Source organism: Scardinius erythrophthalmus (genome assembly GCF_964197995.2).
Source record: "Scardinius erythrophthalmus genome assembly, chromosome: 1".
NCBI lineage: Eukaryota > Metazoa > Chordata > Actinopteri > Cypriniformes > Leuciscidae > Scardinius > Scardinius erythrophthalmus.
In genome coordinates, this window is record NC_138221.1 from 43,395,174 (window position 1) to 43,418,557 (window position 23,384).

At 36.9% G+C, this 23,384-nt stretch overlaps 1 protein-coding gene and 1 gene segment (V, D, J or C); both read left to right on the forward strand.

The window, feature by feature from the left end:
* Positions 1 to 23,384, forward strand: part of ighd (immunoglobulin heavy constant delta) — a 509,609-nt gene that overhangs the window by 443,917 nt on the left and 42,308 nt on the right. The window lies entirely within an intron of this gene.
* LOC308697643 lies at positions 1,184 to 8,909 on the forward strand. The segment is given in 10 exons: positions 1,184 to 1,441; positions 2,352 to 2,663; positions 3,566 to 3,877; positions 4,790 to 5,110; positions 5,510 to 5,830; positions 6,062 to 6,364; positions 6,529 to 6,849; positions 7,081 to 7,383; positions 8,448 to 8,602; positions 8,754 to 8,909.

Consider the following 23,384-nt stretch of genomic DNA (forward strand, 5'->3'; position numbering starts at 1 on the left):
GCAGTTTTCGCCTAAAACATACTCGTTGAAGTGGTTTCTGGATGGTAAGGAGGTGAAAAATGCGATAGACACCTATGACACAAGTGAGAAGAATGCCTCAGTAACCTTGTATAGTGCCACAAGCATTTTTCAAATCAGTGCCGACAAATGGACGAACACAGACGTCAAAGTTAAGTGCGAGTTCGACCACAAGATGGGAAAGCAAGTCAGAGAGGCCCAATATACAGGTATGTTTTCTCTTGAGGCCTGTGAATGTTTCTTTATTAATAAGATGTTTACCTCTCTCTAAATCTGTTGCATGTCTGATTTTTGTACATAGCTTCTATGCAAGACTGCAGCAATATTGCTGTTGATATAGTCCAAGTTACATCCCTGAAATGTCTAACATTTTACATTTGACAATGTAGCTACTTCATGTGTCCCTCTCTATTGTATTGCTGTTGGGTCAAGATTGATGATTTTCTTCATGGAGGCTCATGTTTCAATAGACATTTTAGCACACACTTAGAGTTTTGTCAAATCATTGATTTAACTTTTTTAATACCAATGAACCTGCTTTTATATTTTTGTGCATGTCAAGCAGTTGTCCTTTATCAAAGTCTAATGACAGTAAATGTTTTACACTAGCTGAGAACAGCAAGGCTAAAGATCTAAAAAACATTATAACAGAAAAGTACATAATATGCTTAGTCCTTTAGAAATACTTTTCTCTGACCTCATGCCAGGGAAAACAATGGCATATGAGATTTCTTCTTGTTTTATAAACAAAAGATAAAGGAAAAAGAAAAGAATAATAAGTTAAATATAAATATAGGCTACAACATTTAACATTGACGTTCAAACTCAAGAGCATCTGTGTGCTTTGCCTAATAAAGCATGTTGCACCATTTTTATTTTATTTTTTTATTTAGTTTGACAGGGACATTGTACATTAATAAAAACATTCCTGTAAATGTACCAGAATTAGCCAAAGGCTATTTTTCATCTGTAGTCCCTGGACAAGATGTTACAAGTCACCCTAAAGAAAATGTGATTAAAAATACATAATAGAAAATTGAATCATTACATTTTGAGAAAAAGCATTTTCTTGCTTTTCATGTTCTCTCTGCTTTCTCCTGTATGTTGCCAGTTCCAGATCAGCCTGCAACTGTCGTCTTAACAAGACCTACAGAAAAGGAGTTAGAGAGTGGGACAGCATCCTTCTCGTGTTCAGCCTGGCAGTTTTCGCCTAAAACATACTCGTTGAAGTGGTTTCAGGATGATGAGGTGAAAAATGCGATAGACACCCGTGAAACAAGTGAGAAGAATGCCTCAGTAACCTTGTATAGTGCCAAAAGCATTTTTCAAATCAGTGCCGACACATTGAAGAACAAAGACGTCAATATTAAGTGCGAGTTCGAGCACAAGATGGGAAAGCAAGTCAGAGAGGCCCAATATACAGGTATGTTTTCTCTTGAGGCCTGTGAATGTTTCTTTATTAATAAGATGTTTACCTCTCTCTAAATCTGTTGCATGTCTGATTTTTGTACATAGCTTCTATGCAAGACTGCAGCAATATTGCTGTTGATATAGTCCAAGTTACATCCCTGAAATGTCTAACATTTTACATTTGACAATGTAGCTACTTCATGTGTCCCTCTCTATTGTATTGCTGTTGGGTCAAGATTGATGATTTTCTTCATGGAGGCTCATGTTTCAATAGACATTTTAGCACACACTTAGAGTTTTGTCAAATCATTGATTGAACTTTTTTAATACCAATGAACCTGCTTTTATATTTTTGTGCATGTCAAGCAGTTGTCCTTTATCAAAGTCTAATGACAGTAAATGTTTTACACTAGCTGAGAACAGCAAGGCTAAAGATCTAAAAAACATTAGAACAGAAAAGTACATAATATGCTTAGTCCTTTAGAAATACTTTTCTCTGACCTCATGCCAGGGAAAACAATGGCATATGAGATTTCTTCTTGTTTTATACACAAAAGATAAAGGAAAAAAATAAATAATAATAAGTTAAATATAAATATAGGCTACAACATTTAACATTGACGTTCAAACTCAAGAGCATCTGTGTGCTTTGCCTAATTAAAGCATGTTGCACCATTATTTTTTTTTTTTATATTTTTTTATTTAGTTTGGCAGGGACATTGTACATTAATAAAAACATCCTGTAAATGTACCAGAATTAGCCAAAGGCTATTTTTCATCCATAGTCCCTGGACAAGATGTTACAAGTCACCCTAAAGAAAATGTGATTAAAAATACATAATAGAAAATGGAATCATTTCATTTTGAGAAAAAGCATTTTCTTGCTTTTCATGTTCTCTCTGCTTTCTCCTGTATGTTGCCAGTTCCACAGCCTGCAACTGTCGTCTTAACAGAACCTACAAAAAAGGAGTTAGAGCGTGGGACAGCAACCTTCTCGTGTTTAGCCCGGCAGTTTTCGCCTAAAACATACTCGTTGAAGTGGTTTCTGGATGGTAAGGAGGTGAAAAATGCGATAGACACCTATGACACAAGTGAGAAGAATGCCTCAGTAACCTTGTATAGTGCCACAAGCATTTTTCAAATCAGTGCCGACAAATGGACGAACACAGACGTCAAAGTTAAGTGCGAGTTCGACCACAAGATGGGAAAGCAAGTCAGAGAGGCCCAATATACAGGTATGTTTTCTCTTGAGGCCTGTGAATGTTTCTTTATTAATAAGATGTTTACCTCTCTCTAAATCTGTTGCATGTCTGATTTTTGTACATAGCTTCTATGCAAGACTGCAGCAATATTGCTGTTGATATAGTCCAAGTTACATCCCTGAAATGTCTAACATTTTACATTTGACAATGTAGCTACTTCATGTGTCCCTCTCTATTGTATTGCTGTTGGGTCAAGATTGATGATTTTCTTCATGGAGGCTCATGTTTCAATAGACATTTTAGCACACACTTAGAGTTTTGTCAAATCATTGATTTAACTTTTTTAATACCAATGAACCTGCTTTTATATTTTTGTGCATGTCAAGCAGTTGTCCTTTATCAAAGTCTAATGACAGTAAATGTTTTACACTAGCTGAGAACAGCAAGTCTAAAGATCTAAAAAACATTATAACAGAAAAGTACATAATATGCTTAGTCCTTTAGAAATACTTTTCTCTGACCTCATGCCAGGGAAAACAATGGCATATGAGATTTCTTCTTGTTTTATAAACAAAAGATAAAGGAAAAAGAAAAGAATAATAAGTTAAATATAAATATAGGCTACAACATTTAACATTGACGTTCAAACTCAAGAGCATCTGTGTGCTTTGCCTAATAAAGCATGTTGCACCATTTTTATTTTATTTTTTTATTTAGTTTGACAGGGACATTGTACATTAATAAAAACATTCCTGTAAATGTACCAGAATTAGCCAAAGGCTATTTTTCATCTGTAGTCCCTGGACAAGATGTTACAAGTCACCCTAAAGAAAATGTGATTAAAAATACATAATAGAAAATTGAATCATTACATTTTGAGAAAAAGCATTTTCTTGCTTTTCATGTTCTCTCTGCTTTCTCCTGTATGTTGCCAGTTCCAGATCAGCCTGCAACTGTCGTCTTAACAAGACCTACAGAAAAGGAGTTAGAGAGTGGGACAGCATCCTTCTCGTGTTCAGCCTGGCAGTTTTCGCCTAAAACATACTCGTTGAAGTGGTTTCAGGATGATGAGGTGAAAAATGCGATAGACACCCGTGAAACAAGTGAGAAGAATGCCTCAGTAACCTTGTATAGTGCCACAAGCATTTTTCAAATCAGTGCCGACACATTGAAGAACAAAGACGTCAATATTAAGTGCGAGTTCGACCACAAGATGGGAAAGCAAGTCAGAGAGGCCCAATATACAGGTATGTTTTCTCTTGAGGCCTGTGAATGTTTCTTTATTAATAAGATGTTTACCTCTCTCTAAATCTGTTGCATGTCTGATTTTTGTACATAGCTTCTATGCAAGACTGCAGCAATATTGCTGTTGATATAGTCCAAGTTACATCCCTGAAATGTCTAACATTTTACATGTTGCATTTTAGCTACTTCATGTGTCTCTATTGCTGTTGGGTTCAGTGTTTTGTATATTGCAGTGGGGATATTGTTTCTTCTGGAGGCTAATGTTTGAATAGACATTTTAGCACACTCTTATAGTTTTGTCAAATCATTGATTGAACTTTTTTAATGAACCTGCTTTTATATTTTTGTGCATGTCAAGCAGTTGTCCTTTATCAAAGTCTAATGACAGTAAATGTTTTACACTAGCTGAGAACAGCAAGGCTAAAGATCTAAAAAACATTAGAACAGAAAAGTACATAATATGCTTAGTCCTTTAGAAATACTTTTTCTCTGACCTCATGCCAAGGGAATACAATGGCATATGAGATTTCTTCTTGTTTTATAAACAAAAGATAAAGGAAAAAGAAAAGAATAATAAGTTAAATATAAATATAGGCTACAACATTTAACATTGACGTTCAAACTCAAGAGCATCTGTGTGCTTTGCCTAATAAAGCATGTTGCACCATTTGTTTTATTTATTTTTTTATTTAGTTTGACAGGGACATTGTACATTAATAAAAACATCCTGTAAATGTACCAGAATTAGCCAAAGGCTATTTTTCATCCGTAGTCCCTGGACAAGATGTTACAAGTCACCCTAAAGAAAATGTGATTAAAAATACATAATAGAAAATTTAATCATTACATTTTGAGAAAAAGCAAGCATTTTCTTGCTTTTCATGTCCTCTCTGCTTTCTCCTGTATGTTGCCAGCTCCACCGCCAGATCAGCCTGCAACTGTCGTCTTAACACAACCTACACTTAAGGAGTTAGAGAATGGGACAGCAACCTTCTTGTGTTTAGCCCGGCAGTTTTCGCCTAAAGCATACTCGTTAAAGTGGTTTCTGGATGGTAAGGAGGTGAAAAATGCGATAGACACCTATGACACAAGTGAGAAGAATGCCTCAGTAACCTTGTATAGTGCCACAAGCATTTTTCAAATCAGTGCCGACACATTGAAGAACACAGACGTCAAAATTAAGTGCGAGTTCGTGCACAAGGCTGGAAATGAAGTCAGAGAGGCCCAATATACAGGTATGTTTTCTCTTGAGGCCTGTGAATGTTTCTTTATTCAAGATGTTTACCTCTCTCTAAATCTGTTGCATGTCTGAGCTTCTATGCAAGACTGCAGCGATATTGCTGTTGATATAGTCCCACCAGGTAAATTACATCTCTGTATTGCTTTTGGGTCAAGATTATGATGATTTTCTTTGAGGAGGCTCATGTTTGAAGAGACATTTTAGAACAATCTTTTAGTTTTGTCAAATCATTAGTTGAATTATTGAATGCCAATGAACCTGCTTGCTGTTGTGATGAACTAACTTCTATTTCAAATTCACACAGATATACATTATTTTAAACTGATACCAATTCACAGATATAGACAAATCCCAAGGAACACATGAAGTCATTTTCTTTCTTACTCCCTTGTAGCTAAACTCACACTGACGCTGAAGCCACCAATTGAGAGAGAACTATTTCTCCATGATAAAGTTGTCTTGAAAGCTGTTGTTTCTGGAGATGTACAAAAGACAGTGCAAGAAGCTTCAGTGTCATGCACAGTGAAGAATGGACCTGTATCTAGTGAGAATATCATACCAGGAAATGTCTTTACTGACAATTCACTGTTTATGAGAATCCACAATGTCACCATTGATAAAAAGACATGGTTTGATGGAGAAATAGTCACCTGCACCATCCATGACACAAATAATAACAGAGAAATCAAGCAGGAGATCCATTTTGATAAAGGAGGTAAGTCAATGTTATTTCCAAATAATTGACTTTGTGGCTGTATGTGCATTTACAGGTGCAATTATAATTTTATGAAAATGGAATATAACAATTTTTCTGGCAAAAACTGCAAGCCCATTTGAAATGCTTTCGCTGTCAAAAAGCTTAGACTGTCTTGATACACTATTGTTATTCATTATTGTTTGATTCTTCTGTTTGTTTAATGAAGCTTTATCACTTCCTTTAACTCAGATGGACAGATACCCACTGTTACCATTCACAGACCTGATCTTTACAAAGACAGTGTCTCTCTGGTGTGTGAGGTCACAAGCCATAAACTTGGTGATGTCTATATCATGTGGCAAGTGAACGGAAATCCTTACAGAGAGGCCATAACCAATTCTCCCAAATGTAAAATGGACACCAAATCTGTTCTCAGCATCTTAACAGTGTCAAAGACAGAGTATGAAGATCCCAAAACCACCATCACCTGCGCAGTCAAACACGCCAACATGAAGAATACAAGTGCTCCATTACAAGTGACAACAAGCAAAAGTAAACAGTCAGAATGTCCAGTTTGTATCAAAGATTATCAGTGTTAACTTGTATCTGTTGGTTTTGTTCATTTTCCAGTGCTTATGCTCCCTGTTACAATTCACAGATATACACCTAAATCCAAATTTACACATGAAGTTATGTACTTTCTTACTCCCTTGTAGCTAAATTCACACTGACGCTGAAGCCACCAATTGAGAGAGAACTATTTCTCCATGATAAAGTTGTCTTGGAAGCTGTTGTTTCTGGAGATGTACAAAAGACAGTGCAAGAAGCTTCAGTGTCATGTACAGTGAAGAATGGACCTGTACCTATCAAGAATATCAAACCAGGAAATGTCTTTACTGACACTTCACCGTTTATGAAAATCCACAATGTCACCATTGATAAAGAAACATGGTTTGATGGAGAAATAGTCACCTGCACCATCCGTGACACAATTAATAACAGAGAAATCAAGCAGGAGATCCATTTTGATAAAGGAGGTAAGTCAATGTTACTTCCAAATAATTGACTTTGTGGCTGTATGTGCATTTACAGGTACAATTATAATTTTATGAAAATGGAATATAACAATTTTTCTGGCAAAAACCGCAAGCCCATTTGAAATGCTTTCGCTGTCAAAAAGCTTAGACTGTCTTGATACACTATTGTTATTCATTATTGTTTGATTCTTCTGTTTGTTTAATGAACCTTTATCACTTCCTTTAACTCAGATGGACAGATACCCACTGTTACCATTCACAGACCTGATCTTTACAACGACAGTGTCTCTCTGGTGTGTGAGGTCACAAGCCATAAACTTGGTGATGTCTATATCATGTGGCAAGTGAAGGGACATCCTTACATAGAGGCCATAACCAGTTCTCCCAACTGTAAAATGGACAACAAATCTGTTCTCAGCATCCTAACAGTGTCACAAAAAGAGTATGAAGATCCCAAAACCACCATCACCTGCGCAGTCAAACACGCCAACATGAAGAATACAAGTGCTCCATTACAAGTGACAACAAGCAAAAGTAAACAGTCAGAATGTCCAGTTTGTATCAAAGATTATCAGTGTTAACTTGTATCTGTTCGTTTGTTCATTTCCAGTGCTTATGCTCCCTGTTGCTCACTTGTCAGATTATCTGTCTTTGATGTTTTTGTTCATTGGTCATTGTTCTGCTTTTTTTACTTTACTGCATGTGTCAAACTTCAAAGCCAAGTTTCACTCAAAACTATGCTTAATTTGTTATTGCATGAAAATAAATATGAACGGAAACATAGTCATTATAATATCATAGTGTGAAAAAAAACAATAGTTTTCAAGAACAAAAATTTATTCTGACCTGTGTGAGTTTAATGTGTTTGTTAAAATTGCGCATTTATGTTTTGTCCTGCTTACTGTACCGCCTTTTCATGTCATCTGTAACAGTTATGTTTGTAATGTTCTATGTTTCAAATCAAAAATATTTCATTTTGGTTTGACATTTATGTTGTTTTACAATTTTAAGCAATAAATCTTTGTGTTTGCAACTTTGCATGATTTAGTCCAGCTCTTATGGTTCTTATAATCAGAAACTTTGCATACTTTACATTCTGGTCCTGTTTCATCAGTATTTAGATAAATTAGAATATTATTGTGACTCTGCACACAGTAAAGCCTCTTATGGTGACCACCAAAGTCACCATATTGACATTTACAATCAATAAGGCATGCAAATGTTTTGTTGTAAGGATGTAGTGTGTACTTATATGTCAGTATTAGTTAATGTCTGAGATGATACTTGGGGGGAAAAAAGTAATATGCTTGAGCATATTTTTATAAAGTGTATGGTAAAATGCAGAAACAATGAGTAAGAGAGAGGACAATGTTATATGTTTGTCTCTTCTGTGTACATTTAGCTGTGTGTGCAAATGAATGTGTGTGAGTACACGCAGGCATTACATGTGGCCGCCATGTTCTTAATTATACACTAACTAGAAGCCTTAGACACATTGGGCTTTAAATTCAGGATGTGTGATTTATGTTTGCATATACGTACTGGACAATGTGCTTATCCTGTTCATATGCCCCATGTACATGTGTTTTCTTTTCCAGGTGAGCCACCTGAGCCAGAGAAGGGCTTTGCTCTGAACTGTAATAAAGATGTTCTGGAGGAGGATGAGTTCAGAAGTCTCTGGTCCACTGCCACTTCATTCATCTTCCTATTCCTCTTTTCTCTGACATACAGCGCTGTACTTAGTCTCTTCAAGGTAACCCAAACATTACTAAATTGACTACAGAGCTTTTTAAATATGATAAATAAGATACTGTTACAATTATATACATAACGGCTTCACTTTGGATTGCATTATGTAACTAAAATGTGTTTTTTTTATTATTGATCTTATTGACTTTTTCCAGATGAAGCACTGATGATTTTTTCCGAAGACTCCAACGTTTCTTATTCTGATGTTGAATCTACATAATTTGCCTCTATTCACACATTTTTGAAGATACTGACAAATATGCACTCAGCCTTCACACACTCATCAATAAAGTCTTATTTTGTCTATTCTTTCAGGTTATCTAGATTATTTTCCTTCAAATATAATGTGTGAGTATTACTTTTATAGATACATACACTGTAAAATGGGGAAATTTTAAATTTATTTAATTATGTAATTACAATAAAGAGCAAGTCACACACAGAAATGTTGAAGTAGAAAGACTGAAACTGTATTTTCTTGAAAATCATACTCCTGTAAAAAATAATTTAATCTTAATCAAGTTTAAATCATAAATTAATTCAATCAATTAATGTAATTATTTAATCTGTCAAAAAAACATTTTATTACTTTAGCATGAGGGCAAACATATATGTAGGTCATTTGACAAATATGGTTACAATTATTTATTTTTTTTCAAAAATTGATGCAATGCAAATGTTTGAGTCATGATCAATGTGTTTAAACAAGCTTCAGTTTTTAAAGGGATACTCCACTTTTTTCGGAAATATGCTCATTTTACATCTCCCCCAGAGTTAAACAGTTGAGTTTTACCGTTTTAGAATCCATTCAGCCGATCTCCGGGTCTGACGGTACCACTTTTAGCATAGCTTAGCACAGATCATTGATTCTGATGAGTCCAGTAGCATTTCTTTCAAAATGACCAAAGAGTTTCAATATTTTTCCTATTTAAAACTTGACTCTTCTGTAGTTAAACCGTGTACTAAGATCGACGGAAAATGAAAAGTTGCGATTTTCTAAGCCTATATGGCTAGGAACTACTCTCATTCCGGCGTAATAATCAAGGAACTGTGCGGCTGTACCATGAGTGCAGCAGGCGTAATGATATGACGCAGCGCCTGAAAATAGGTCTAATAGGTTAGACAAACTTAGTCCCGGTCACGTTGGAAGAAGTTACCGAGCTGGGGACTATTTTCAGGCGCAGCGTCATATCATTACGCCTGCTGCACCCATGGTACAGCCGCACAGTTCCTTTATTATTACGCCGGAATGAGAGTAGTTCCTAGCCATATAGGCTTAGAAAATCGCAACTTTTCATTTTCCGTCGATCTTAGTACACGGTTTAACTACAGAAGAGTCAAGTTTTAAATAGGAAAAATATTGAAACTCTTTGGTCATTTTGAAAGAAATGCTACTGGACTCATCAGAATCAATGATCTGTGCTAAGCTATGCTAAAAGTGGTACCGTCAGACCCGGAGTTCGGCTGAATGGATTCTAAAACGGTAAAACTCAACTGTTTAACTCTGGGGGAGTTGTAAAATGAGCTTATTTCCAAAAAAAGTGGAGTATCCCTTTAAAAAACATTTCAAACTGTTTTTTTTTTCTCTCTCTTTTTTTATGTCAGGGGGTACAACCAAATATAGTTGTACCACCTGACATGGAAAGTGTACCAAAATACCCATACTTGAAATCAGCAGTTTTTACCAGTATTTGAGAGAGATCTACAAATCTTTTCACTCTTCCACAAGGATCCATGTGTGCATTTAAGCCCTCGTGTTTGCCATGTGTCTTTGTCAAGTATTGTTTCGTGTAACCACTGGTGGTAAGCACCATGACTATTTTCCTGTTTTTGTTTTGAGTTTCATGCCATGCCTTTGTTTTATGTTTGATCTTGTTTTTGGATATTAATAAAACTGCACTGAATTCTACAACTTGCTTTCAGTGGACTCCCTATAACAGTTCATTTGTTCAGACAGTTGCACCACTTGAGACTTTAGGGGTTTAAGATAACAAAACAAATATGTATAATATGTATTATTTAAATGTACTAAGAATTCATTCAAACTAAATGGGTTTAATAGAATAAAGTGATATATGCCATGCATTTATCAAATAATTTAAAAAGGAAATAATGCACTTGGACACAAAAATATGCACATCATGTCATTTACCCCTCTACATTTCAGAAGATTATCATAGAGTAAAGCTACTAAACCAAACTGATTAATAAAGTAAAGCTTTCTAACATCATTGGAAGGTTTTGAGGAGTGTCACATCCCCAAAAGATGTGTTTTAAAAATGTATTTCTGTTCTTTCAGTTGTTCTGAAATTAAGACAGATTAAACTGCACACAATGACATATTCCTAGAAAAGCTTTAGTTTAAGGAACTATTGCAATGTAGATGTGTTTCTCTCAGTTTCGGTTGTTGTATGTATTTGAATATTTTGTCTCTGGGGATTGAGAATCACCCAAGCAGACGGAGCAGCTGCAAACTTCTCAGCGCTCAAGGAAACGTTTTAATAATAGCCAAACTATAATAAACTTATCTACACGCAATATCTTAAGCTTGATGAGCTATACAATTCAAACCAATTTGCAATGCTGTAAAATTTATAAATTTATAAATTGATTTCATTGTAACAACATCCAATTATGGATTTATGTGTAGTCTACATTACAACTTATACTTAAGATTTACTTGAATTACATTTTGTGGTCCATCTAAAAGTATGCCGCTTGAAACATTTGCTGAAAAATATTTTAATCTCCAAGTAATTTTGCTTTGCTTTTATGCAAATGTGGTGGGCAAGTGTTTACTTTGACTAAGTTCTCTCTAATGAATTTCAGAGTGTCAGAATTAGATCTATTCGAGAGCGTCTATGTATTCAGGGTCTGTCTTTCTTCCTCTTTTTCCCCTCACACCTGCTGAAGTGAAACGTTCATGTTTATGACTAACAGTTCTTGGAAATGTCAAAATGTTTACATTTCAAACCAAAGCCTGCAACAATTAAACATTAAATATATATTTTATCAATCCTATACCATGGTTTATTTTACTTACATTGCATAGTTTTTTTTACAATTGCAAAGTGTTTAGTACTTTTTCTAAATTCTTAACACAGCAACCTGCATCACACAAATAGTCAAATAGTTAATTTTCTGTCCAAAACCACATTTTGTTACATTAAATACCAGCATACCATATTCTGCATTTCAAAATAAAAAAAATATAAAAAAATTCTGCATACACCAACTAAACAACTTTTTTATAATTCACTTTCGTTATACTTTCAACCATTCTTGGTTAAGTGTTGAATGTATGCATTTTGTTGGCAATATACTTTCTAAAAGTGAATGAGTCATTACTCTATAGAATGCACATAGGAAAAAATAGCAAGTAACATAATTGCTCAGGGCACTGGTCAGATGGGTCCTCTACGCAGAACTTCAGTTGAAATTGCCTTGCAGGGGTGGGGGTGTCGATGCCCTTGGTAGTTTGTGCTCTTTCACAGACTGTAACAGAAGATCCAACATAGATTTGGTTTTTGATTCAATCGCTATATTGGACACAGTTTTCAATACACTTTTTCACAGTTCTCATAACCAGATGTAGTCATTGAATACCTACATTTTGTGCCAAAGCAAAGACAAATGATCCCCAGTTTAGCTCACTCAGACTTATGTTGTGCTCATGTGAAAGGTTTGAGAAATGTGTCCTAGGGATTGTAAAAAGAACTAAATCAATGTTTTTTTTTTCCCCCTCTCTCAATCCACACTGAACAAAACCAATTCTAAGAGTCCCGTTATTACTGTGTGTGTCCATGTAATGGAATAATTCAACACCTGTCTATGTCTCCAGCTCTGACTGAGAGTGGAATCTCAATATTTCAGTGATCTGTTTCTTTAAAATGCTCATCAGCTGTTTCAACATTTTAAAAAATATTTTTTGAATACTTTTGAGCTGCTGTTGTTGCAGAAATAGAGGCTTTATACTATATTTAAGGTTTGGAACATTATGTCTTCATTTCTGGCATGCTGTGTTTGACAAGAAAGATCCATGATTTTGGTATTGTGTAAGCTTGTGTGAGAAGAAAATGGAAGCATTTTAGAAACATGTTAACTGCATATTGTGTGAAAATATAAAAAGTAGACTACTTAAAAAAAAAAAAAAAACTAGATAAGTTCATAATTAGGGCCCAAACTTTATTTAAGCCTTAAAAAAACAGAAGAAAAACATGAGAAATAAAAAAAAGAGCATCCAGATAAAGAACAAAGAGGCCAGGGAAATATGATTTTGCACTTGATTTATCGAAATGTGTTTTCAATGTTACTTTAAAAAAATAATAAACATTTAAAATAAAAAATAAACACACCAATACTTGTTAAAATACATAACTAAAATGTTTAAAAGAGCACGTTTCAAACTTGTGCATTTTCGAAATGATGCACAAGTTTCATGCATTTGGATGAGGAGCACAAACCTGCTTGTTTTTGTAAAGGCCTTTGCGCCATCAAGTGGTAAAATTTATGTTAACCGGGAACAGTGAGAAAAACATATTTGAAATGTTACTATTTTTCTCAATTGATTTGACACATTTCTTCAAATGAATTTAATTATTCTCAAAACAATTAACACAGTTTAATATTCACTGCATAATGAAGCACTGCAGTTTATTCTAGTAATGCATTTATTAAAAGTAAATACTATCTTCAAAACTACAGGTGTGTTCTCTATTGTTCTTTTTTTTCATATACCATTCAGATACAAATACACTAATGAAGATACATTGTTCATCCACCTCAGTGTTCTTGACTTTAATTCTGAAATTGTTTTGGACATTTGCAGAACTTGCCATGCCAAGGCTGTCTCAAAACTACAGATGTACAACTATCAGCAATCATAATACTCATAAAAATAGATGTGTAATGCCATATAACACTTTGGATCTGTTTAGCTTCTCCCAAGAAGAGGCCATGAGCATGATTCCCATTTCTTTTAAAAGTCTGCATCTTTTACATCTCTTCACTTCTTTTCCATCCTGCTGTCCCCTTTCTTTCTGTTCATGTCTTCTTGCAATTTCTCCTCTTATTCGTTCCACTAATGCCCTTTTCCTTTTACCTTTTACCCATTCTCCACTTTATGCCCTCGCCTTTTCTTAAACTCTCTCCTCCTCTCCCCTCATCTTTTTCTACCTGTTCCACTCTTCCTCTCGTTACACCCCTTCGCCAACTCTCTCCACCACTCCCACACATCTTTCTTTTCCCCTTATTATGCTTTCTTATTATTTGTATAACAATGTTTGTTACTTTTGAAAAAGAAAAATTATACAATTGTGATTGCTGTGTAAATTTCCTGTGATGTGTAGATTATCAACCCTGCAGATATCAGTTTGGGGCCTACTGAAATCATTCCATGTGCAATTGAGTGTTAATTGTTTTGAAAGCAGTGATCTGAGCTTAGAGAAGAAAATCTATTGTAGATCTAACATTCATCTAGAACATCTATTTTTAAAAAAGAAAAAAAAAAGAAAAAAGAAAAAAAAGAAACACAACTTCACAACGGCCACATGCATTTATGTCAGGACCACTAGTCAAATATGACAATTAGCATACAGATTGGCGGTATGGTTCTGTTCTGGGACAGAACTCCCTGTGCATCCATGCAGCCTATAGCATGGATAAGAGCAGGGAGAGCAGCAATAACCCCTAGATCTAGAATAAATGTTCTTCTCCAAACTCAGAACACTGCTGAAAAAAAATCGTATTACTGACTTGACTATTGATCTGATTTTAGATAATTTTATTTCTTATGATGCATCCCATTCTTGTATAATTTAAATATATTTTTTTATGTGTTGTTCCTGAATAAAAAGGAAAAAGTATACTTATCCACTCAACTGGGTCTTCTAAATACACAAATAGTAGGGAATAGGAAATGTCCTGAGACCATTAGGCCTATGTGACATCAGCTATAGTGAGCAAACTAGAATACTCACCATTTTTGAGAGAGACAGAGTGATGTCAACATTTCACATTGGGGATTATTATTACTCCGGGACTACACCCCTTGTCTGTTCCCAGCATAGAGTTCTATTATCGACTAGCATAATCAGTCCAGCATAATGTGACATCCATTGTCTTTATCAGTTTGTGCCTTTTACTTTTCCCAAAATGAGTGTTTTTTGGCCCCTGAGACCAAACGGGGCCAAGTTGGGAGTGGTCATTATCAACTTGTGATGGCCCAAAGTATGAGATAATAGGAAATAATAGTGAAAAAAAGGTAGCAAAAACATCCTGAGGAGTGGACCTGGCTCCTGGCCTAAAAAGGACAACTGCCATTATCTGGAGGCAACAAACATTTAAAGGGGTCATATAATGGTACATGCACTTTTACAAGTTGATTGCACTGAAATGTCTGTTGGCAGTGCCTGTACACAACCATCCTATCGTGATAAAAATCCATCCAGTGGTTTTGTTTTAATCTCCTTATATGTTTGACCCTCTCTGAAATCAAGCCGTTCGATATTGTGACGTCATAAGATCGTACGCCCCTCCCGCTATTGAGATTGACAGCCGTGTTTCAACACAAGACCCGCCCTGAGCGAGCTGTGACAGCCGTCATAGTAGTCCGCCATTGTTGTTATGCTGGAGTAGAATGCAGTGGGTAAGCGTTTCGTATTAGTTTGAAGGTACCCCCGGGAGCCGCCATTGGCTAACAAGCCTTCACCTGCTGTTAGCATCCCATTGACTTCCATTCATTTTGGCGTCACTTTGACAGCGAATAACTTTACATCTGAGGCGTTTAAAGACTCCATTTGTCCATTATTTATTTCTAAAGAAACACGACAATGTATAAAAGGCTCCATTACCTTGTATCTTACGTTATGGCCCCGTAGAAGCAGTTTTTGTAAAAGTAGGCTAACGATTGCGTCAAAACCACGCGACTCTCTGGAAATTACCGTAGAGACAGGAAGAGAAGCTCGCGGGCAATTTGGGGGACGCGGAGGCATAAAGTCAAAGGAGAAGCCCATAGAGAGTCATGACGTTGCTCCTGCTCCTAGCTCATGGACAGCTCCTTCTCACACTCTCCGTCTCTGCAAGATTCGGAAGGGAATGGTTCCGATTTCGTCAGGCACAGCTGCTAGAAAACTTACAACTGTCAGGCAGGCTGCTCACGTCACATCCCCGTCGTCAAGCTCAGTTTGAGTCTGCGCAGTACGCCTGGCAATCAGGAAATGACTGCTCCTTATGTGCTTCAACTTCTCTCCGTTGAAACCTATGGGGTCGCTGTGTCCAGTTTATATACTGTCTATGGTAGAATGGCGTCTAAGCGATTGTGGTGTTCAGTTCTTAGATGTAATAAGGAACACAGCAGTCATTTGGATGTTCCTAAATCCGAGCCGTTGAAGATGCAGTGGCTGAGTTTTGTTTTTGAAGCATATGCCCAAAGGATTGACGCTGGGATTCCCTCACGGGGATTCCCCACGATCGTCCATGCTTTCATGTTTGCGCGAATCATTTCACACCAGACAGCTTTACAAACGAGAAAAAACGGATCGGTACCAACGTGCTCCTGCTGAACCTCCAGAAGATGTGAGTGTAATGTTTTATTAACCTTTATATTAGTATTTATATTAATCTTTGCGAAATTTGCCAGCCTTGCTGCAGGCTTCACGATGAATGCGTCTAAGGTTTACACTCAGGGTACATTACAGCATGTTTTCTATGTACGACATTCTCAATATATTTCATAATCCCACGTTTATAATGAACAACACGTGGTTATTGTGTTAGAAATGGTGTACTGTATGCACAGAACAGAGGGGCGGGGTGAGCAAAGCTCGTTATCATTTAAAGACACATGCACTGAAACGGCGTGCTGAAAACAGAGCTGTTTTTGACCAGGTAAAATGAGTGTTTTCTTACAATACTAATGAGAATTTTTAATTAAAGTATATTACAAACTTTTAATTTAGACCCTATAAAGAATCATATTAGCTTGTACAAAAATGGCATTATATGACCCCTTTAAATGCTAAATAGTCCAGTACTGTGACGCGCCAGTAGGCAGAGCTAAAAGTCAGAGGAATCACCAGGGTTAAACCAGAGCCATAGAGAGAAAGAGTTGCGACACTCTTTGATGTCGCCGCTAAGGCTGTCACGTGGTTCATGTACGCCCCAATAGTTCTAAAACATACGCTGGCTGTCATGTTCTTCTATGGGACAGACAGCAGCGATTGCATTATTGAACGGTAAATATAAAATAAAACACACCCCAAGTACTTTTTCAGCTGTTATTGCATTTTGTTAATGTCAGTTTTGCATTTGGAGACAAGTTTTAGGCTATATTTTTGGAGGGAAAAGCTTAGTGTTCATGTTCGCATGGGTAGTAGCACTGGCTTTAGCGGCTCTAACTTAACTTTTGATTCACGTGATTTTGCTTATAAATTTTGATTCAGCCATTAGCCTACCTTCGTGATCACGCAAAGAGGTCTGCCGTGGCGGTCCGTTCAGAATTCGCTTAAAGGTGCCATATGTAACAATTGAGGTAAAAATATCCCAAAAATGAGCTACACACATCAAAAGAATGAGAAGAAATAAGGGCGATGATGTCATTAAAAAAATGTCAAGTTATAGTGCTGCAGAGATATCAACCTTAATTAGCATTAGCATTACTAGCCACGGCCCGACAGGTGTCGTAATACCAGTTTCGGCCATGGGAGGCGGTATACGGGCAACATAACCACCAGCCAAACATGCAATACACGAATAACTCGCACGGCTTGTGGGCGTACTTGAACCTGATGTGGAAAGTACAGCCCACTACTACATTTCAGTTCAGGGAAGAGAGCGGAAGGATGGCTGAAGCCCTTGGCAAGAGACCCCTACCACCACCCGCTGCAGGGAAAAAAACGCGCTCTGAAGCACAAATAAAATCTCAAAAAGCTATCCGCCACACTGGCGGGTGAACGATCATACCAAAATATGACATTTTAAGCGCGCACGCGCTCTTCTGCCTCTAAGAACTAGCAGAGAGAGAGAGCGAGCCCCGGCCGCGCGCGCGCGCACTCACTCACTATATTCAGAGCGGTCAAGTTTCCCCGTACTTTTTGACAAGCGTCCTTGACAGGGCGGCCAGAGCTTCTTTGCAGCTCAAGTCGGCGGCGGTGTATACAGTTTTAGTAACGCTCTATCTGTTGACGGCGCTGAGGAAAAAGCTCCCGCCACTGGAAGAAGCTGTCGCCGCCCATTTGTGTCCTCCTGCGCACCCATCAAAGCCGTGCAGAACGTCTTCAGCACTCACGGATCGCGCATACTCCGCCGCTGGCCAGGCTGCTTCTGCTTTACACACCCTGGACGCACGAAACGTAACGGAAAACATTGCAAGGTGTAATGAGACCGAATGTTTTTTGGTGACTAATAATAACTTAACTAGAAGTGGTATTGCTAATGAAAATCAAACTTGATATATGCTGCTAAATTAGCTTCAGGCGGGCAGCGTAACACTCTAAATAGATGTTGTCCCTATTTTAACTTGTATATGTGCAGCTAAGAAGGTAGGGGCGGAGCATAGACCAATTCACTTTCTGGAGGTATACTGCCCCCATCTGGTATGGAATGTGGAGTATGACTTGATTTTTTTTTGCCAGACATGACATATGGCACCTTTAAGCTAGCTCACTTATTCTGATGAAAGTGGCCACCCCAGGACCACAACGTGAAACATTATCATGTTAAGACTAAGAATATTATTTTAATATTAAGCCATAGCCTACACATTATCAAAACTATAACAGATTAAAACGAATTTAAGCATTGCTGATACAAAAGAAAGTTTTCAAATAAACTATTTTTATTAAACAATGACAGACAACAAAAATGTGTGCTTGTGTGAACAAGAAAAGCAAAAATCAGGGGCAGGTGATCCATGAAACAGACAGGACTGGTGATGGTCATAACAATCCTAGAGGTCCAGCATTGTTCTCACAAGCCGCTTCACTCAAGACAATAAAACATAATGAAAAGTTAGTATATCCCAAAAAATTAAATTAAATAAAAGTTGCTATAAAGGTGGCAGCGATTCATTACCGAACTCTTAAATGACGAAGTCGCGCTAGCTAACTAGCTAAGTTAGCAGGCAGTGCTTGAAAATTGGTTGAAACAACTAACATAAAATATAAATAATTACGCTGTGCATGTACAAATGAAGACCAGTATAAGCATCGCAAAGGGCCTCTGATACAAAATAGACAGTTGACCATTCAAAAGAGGTCGATATTTCAACAACTCAACTCTGGAACAACTCGACGCGCAGCAATGTAAGTGAATGGGGTCCAACGCCAAAATGACAGTGTTTAGAACTATTCCGCTCTTCAAATCCCGGAAGTGGGCGGTTAAAAGCGCCGCCATTATTTACAACGGAGGTCTATGGGAGTGTCGCAACTCTTTCTCTCCATGGCTCTGGGTTAAACCAGAGCCATAGAGAGAAAGAGTTGCGACACTCTTTGATGTCGCCGCTATGGCTGTCACGTGGTTCATGTAAGCCCCAATAGTTCTAAAACATACGCTGGCTGTCATGTTCTTCTATGGGACAGACAGCAGCGATTGCATTATTGAACGGTAAATATAAAATAAAACACACTTCAAGTACTTTTTCAGCTGTTATTGCATTTTGTTAATGTCAGTTTTGCATTTGGAGACAAGTTTTAGGCTATATTTTTGGAGGGAAAAGCTCAGTGTTCATGTTCGCATGGGTAGTAGCACTGGCTTTAGCGGCTCTAACTTAACTTTTCCATATCATTCATCTGATGATGGACGTCTCATGATATTTATTTTAGCACAACTGGGCTGTATTAGGCTATTGATTCCCGTGATTTTGCTTATAAATTTTGATTCAGCCATTAGCCTACCTTCGTGATCACGCAAAGAGGTCTGCCGTGGCGGTCCGTTCAGAGTTCGCTTAAGCTAGCTCACTTCTTCTGATGAAAGTGGCCACCCCAGGACCACAACGTGAAACATTATCATGTTAAGACTAAGAATATTATTTTAATATTAAGCCATACACATTATCAAAACTATAACAGATTAAAAACGAATTTAAGCATTGCTAATACAAATGAAGGTTTTCAAATAAACAATTTTTATTAAACAATGACAGACAACAAAAATGTGTGCTTGTGTGAACAAGAAAAGCAAAAATCAGGGGCAGGTGATCCATGAAACAGACAGGACTGATGATGGCCATAACAATCCTAGAGGTCCAGCATTGTTCTCACAAGCCGCTTCACTCAAGACAATAAAACATAATGAAAAGTTAGTATATCCCAAAAAAATTAAATAAAATAAAAGTTGCTATAAAGGTCGCAGCGATTCATTACCGAACTCTTAACTGACGAAGTCGCGCTAGCTAACTAGCTAAGTTAGCAGGCAGTGCTTGAAAATTGGTTGAAACAACTAACATAAAATATAAATAATTACGCTGTGCATGTACAAATGAAGACCAGTATAAGCATCGCAAAGGGCCTCTGATACAAAATAGACAGTTGACAATTCAAAAGAGGTCGATATTTCAACAACTTAACTCTGGAACAACTCGACGCGCAGCAATGTAAGTGAATGGGGTCCAACGCCAAAATGACAGTGTTTAGAACTATCCCGCTCTTCAAATCCCGGAAGTGGGCGGTTAAAAGCGCCGCCATTATTTACAACGGAGGTCTATGGGAGTGTCGCAACTCTTTCTCTTTATGGCTCTGGGTTAAACTAAAAGCCTCTTCCGTGTTTCCCAACAGCCTAATGAACTTTCGATGCGATATTAATAATTCACTGTTGGATTATGGCACTTTCTGAAATGCTTTTCTTAGCAGTGGCTGTTTTATTTTATTTTATTTTATTTTTTATTTTTTTTTTTTTTTGCGAATTGTGCGGTTAAGAAAACGTTTATCTTCAAAAATGCACCGTTTTTGTGAACAGGGTTCCCATGCACGATCATGGACATCAATATCAGATTTTCAGGAATATTAATTAAAATGAATAAAATATTAAAGATTAATGGAAAAGTTGGCTTGGAAGATTGTAAGTTTAGCGTCTGATAATTTTATTGAGATCACTTTATTCAAGTCACTTAATTTATTCTTAATTTTCACTTAAATTCTTATTTTCAACAACATCCTGGCAGTAGAGTTTAAAATCTCCTGAAAGACAAAAAACATATATTGCTACACACATAGGCTATAGCCTACATTAAATTAAAGCATTTACATGCAGGCTGTGATAAATAAAAGAACAAGAAAAAAAGTGAAAAAATATTGCTCCATAATATAGCCTAGCTCCTTTTTTTTTTTTTTTTTGTATGCTGGATTATTTGTTGTTTGAAATACTTTTACGGTAATTTCCTGAAAAGTCTGTGGATTCTCTCTTAGGCTATAGGTTATAAACACTAGAACTGGAGCATTAGTTATTGTCTGGGATTACGCCACTGTGATAACAACTACCACGATGATTTACACGTGTACATAAACCCTAGGATACCCGAGACTAATGCCCTGTCCAAATACCCACACTTGCGGTCTTTGCACTTGACTTGACCACTTGTCTACTTACATGACGTATTTTATTTTATTTGGCCCAAGTGTTCAAGTGGGCGTGAAGAGTGCAAGTGTGTGTAGAATTTTAATTACCCGATAGGACACACAGTGTTGGATTATTATTAAAAATGTTTTAAGTGTTTACAGATAATTGCCTACTTAAATGCTTTGCTTAAAAAAAGAAAAATCTAGTCTGTTCAATTACAGAAGTCGCTATTGTACGTACGTAGCCTACTTATAACGTATAAAAAGTTGTTGCAAAATTGTACAAATATACAGCCTAGTAGCCTACTAATCTTTGCACCAATAAAATATGCAAAACTTCATGTTTTACTACCAAATTGTAATGTCTAATTAATTTAATTTACAGTGGATTGGTATGTTTTCCTCGACATCTCGCGATTTCGGGGCACGCGAGTTGCCGAACATAATGCATGATGTAGCCTAGGCTATAGGCTTAGCCTTGAATCCCGCTTAGCCTCATAGACAGTAGCCTATATTTAGGCTCTAAAAAGAACCGGGCTGCGTTCAGCCCCGACAAAACGTTGCACAACGTTTTTTAAACAGAAACGGTGATGCGTTGAACACACTGTTCTGATGACGCAAGAGTTGCAACCAGGGGCGTCGCTAGACACCTTTTACTGGGGCACGTGCCCCAGTATAAATCTGCTGTGCCCCAGTAAATCTGAAGTTTGAGTTTAACAATTTATTTTATTTGTCAGTGTATTTAATAGAAATTATATTATAGGGTAATAGAAATTCTCTATTTGCAACGCAGTAATAAAACAATCAACGCTTGTAAAAGCAACGCAGTTTAACCGAAAACAGAAACTGAACCTCGCGACAGAAATCCATGTCCGCGCGCGTCTGTTTCCAAGCAACTGCAGTGCAGCGCGCACATATTTGAACACACTGAAGTCCGGTCAGGTGTTGACACGCTATTAAGGTAGGCTATGAAAACATGACGAAACAAAAGTTTGTAAATAATACAAATAATCGTATTTTTATTCATTATTGGCTTCTGTAGATGTGTGTCATGTAGATGGACATCAGAATTTTTTTTTTGTACGAAGCAGGGACAGGGAAGCAGAAAGGAGAGATGATAAGTTTGAGGGAGGTAAGACTTGATGAACAATTCTTAGGGCGCCAAAGCGATGGTAATTTTTTTTTTTTTTTTTTTTTTTTTAAATCTATACGTAGCTGCTGTTGTGCGTTTCTAAATAATTTCTGCATGTCCTCAATGTTATATAACTTTTTAGAAGACTAACAGGCTAGAGTAGGATATTCCATCATAGAATTTTGACATAGAGAGGGGAGGGGGGGCAATATCGCGAGCAGGCGGGGGCGCCGTGAGCGCTGAGCGAGCAGGTACGAGTCGAAAAAGTAAGATGGATAAAGCAAAAAAGCTGTCGGGACTAAAAATAGAAAAAGAAAGAGGGAAAAGGAGATGGCATGTCAAGTGATGCGCCAGCAGCTAAATAAGTGGATGGTGAAAGGCAACAGCATTTAAAGTGTGACGTCCACGCATGTAGGCTAGGAGATTCCCTGTGGGCCGACGTGCTTTTTGGGCCGATACATTCTAATAGGCTATTTTTTTTTTTTTTTTGTCTTTGTCTTAACGGCCCATAAAACTCGTACATCGGCGGCCCATTCGTTTTGTTTTGTTTTGCTTAATTGGCGGCGCTGGGTTAGTGCCGTTGTAATGCATTGGTAAAAAAAAAAAAAAAAAAAAAAAAAAAAAAAATTCAGCGTTAGTTTTTTTGTTGTTGACATTTTTCATTAAACACGTAGATCAGCGGCCCAATCACATCTTTAATGTGAAGTATAGAAATTAGTACAAAACTAATTATGAAAGTGTCTATTACTATCATGGTATTAATATTATAACTATTATTATGTAGTAGTGTAATGTAGACAGACACTGTTACTAAAAAAGGTTTGAATTTTTCTTTGTTTAATTTGCACATTGAATATGGGTTGGAGCTTTTAATTTTGAACTCTCAAAGTGCACTAGATTGATGAATTCAACATTAAAAACCACAAAATTTTCTTATGGGGGGGGCATGCCCCCGAACCCCCCTAGAGGGACAGAGGTACACTCAGCAGTGGATTCATCACTGTGAAGTATAGTTCAATTTGATTAATAAATTACAATTTTGTACTTATTTAATATGTTAATTATTACTCGTTCCTCACTCATTACATGGCACAGTCATTGTT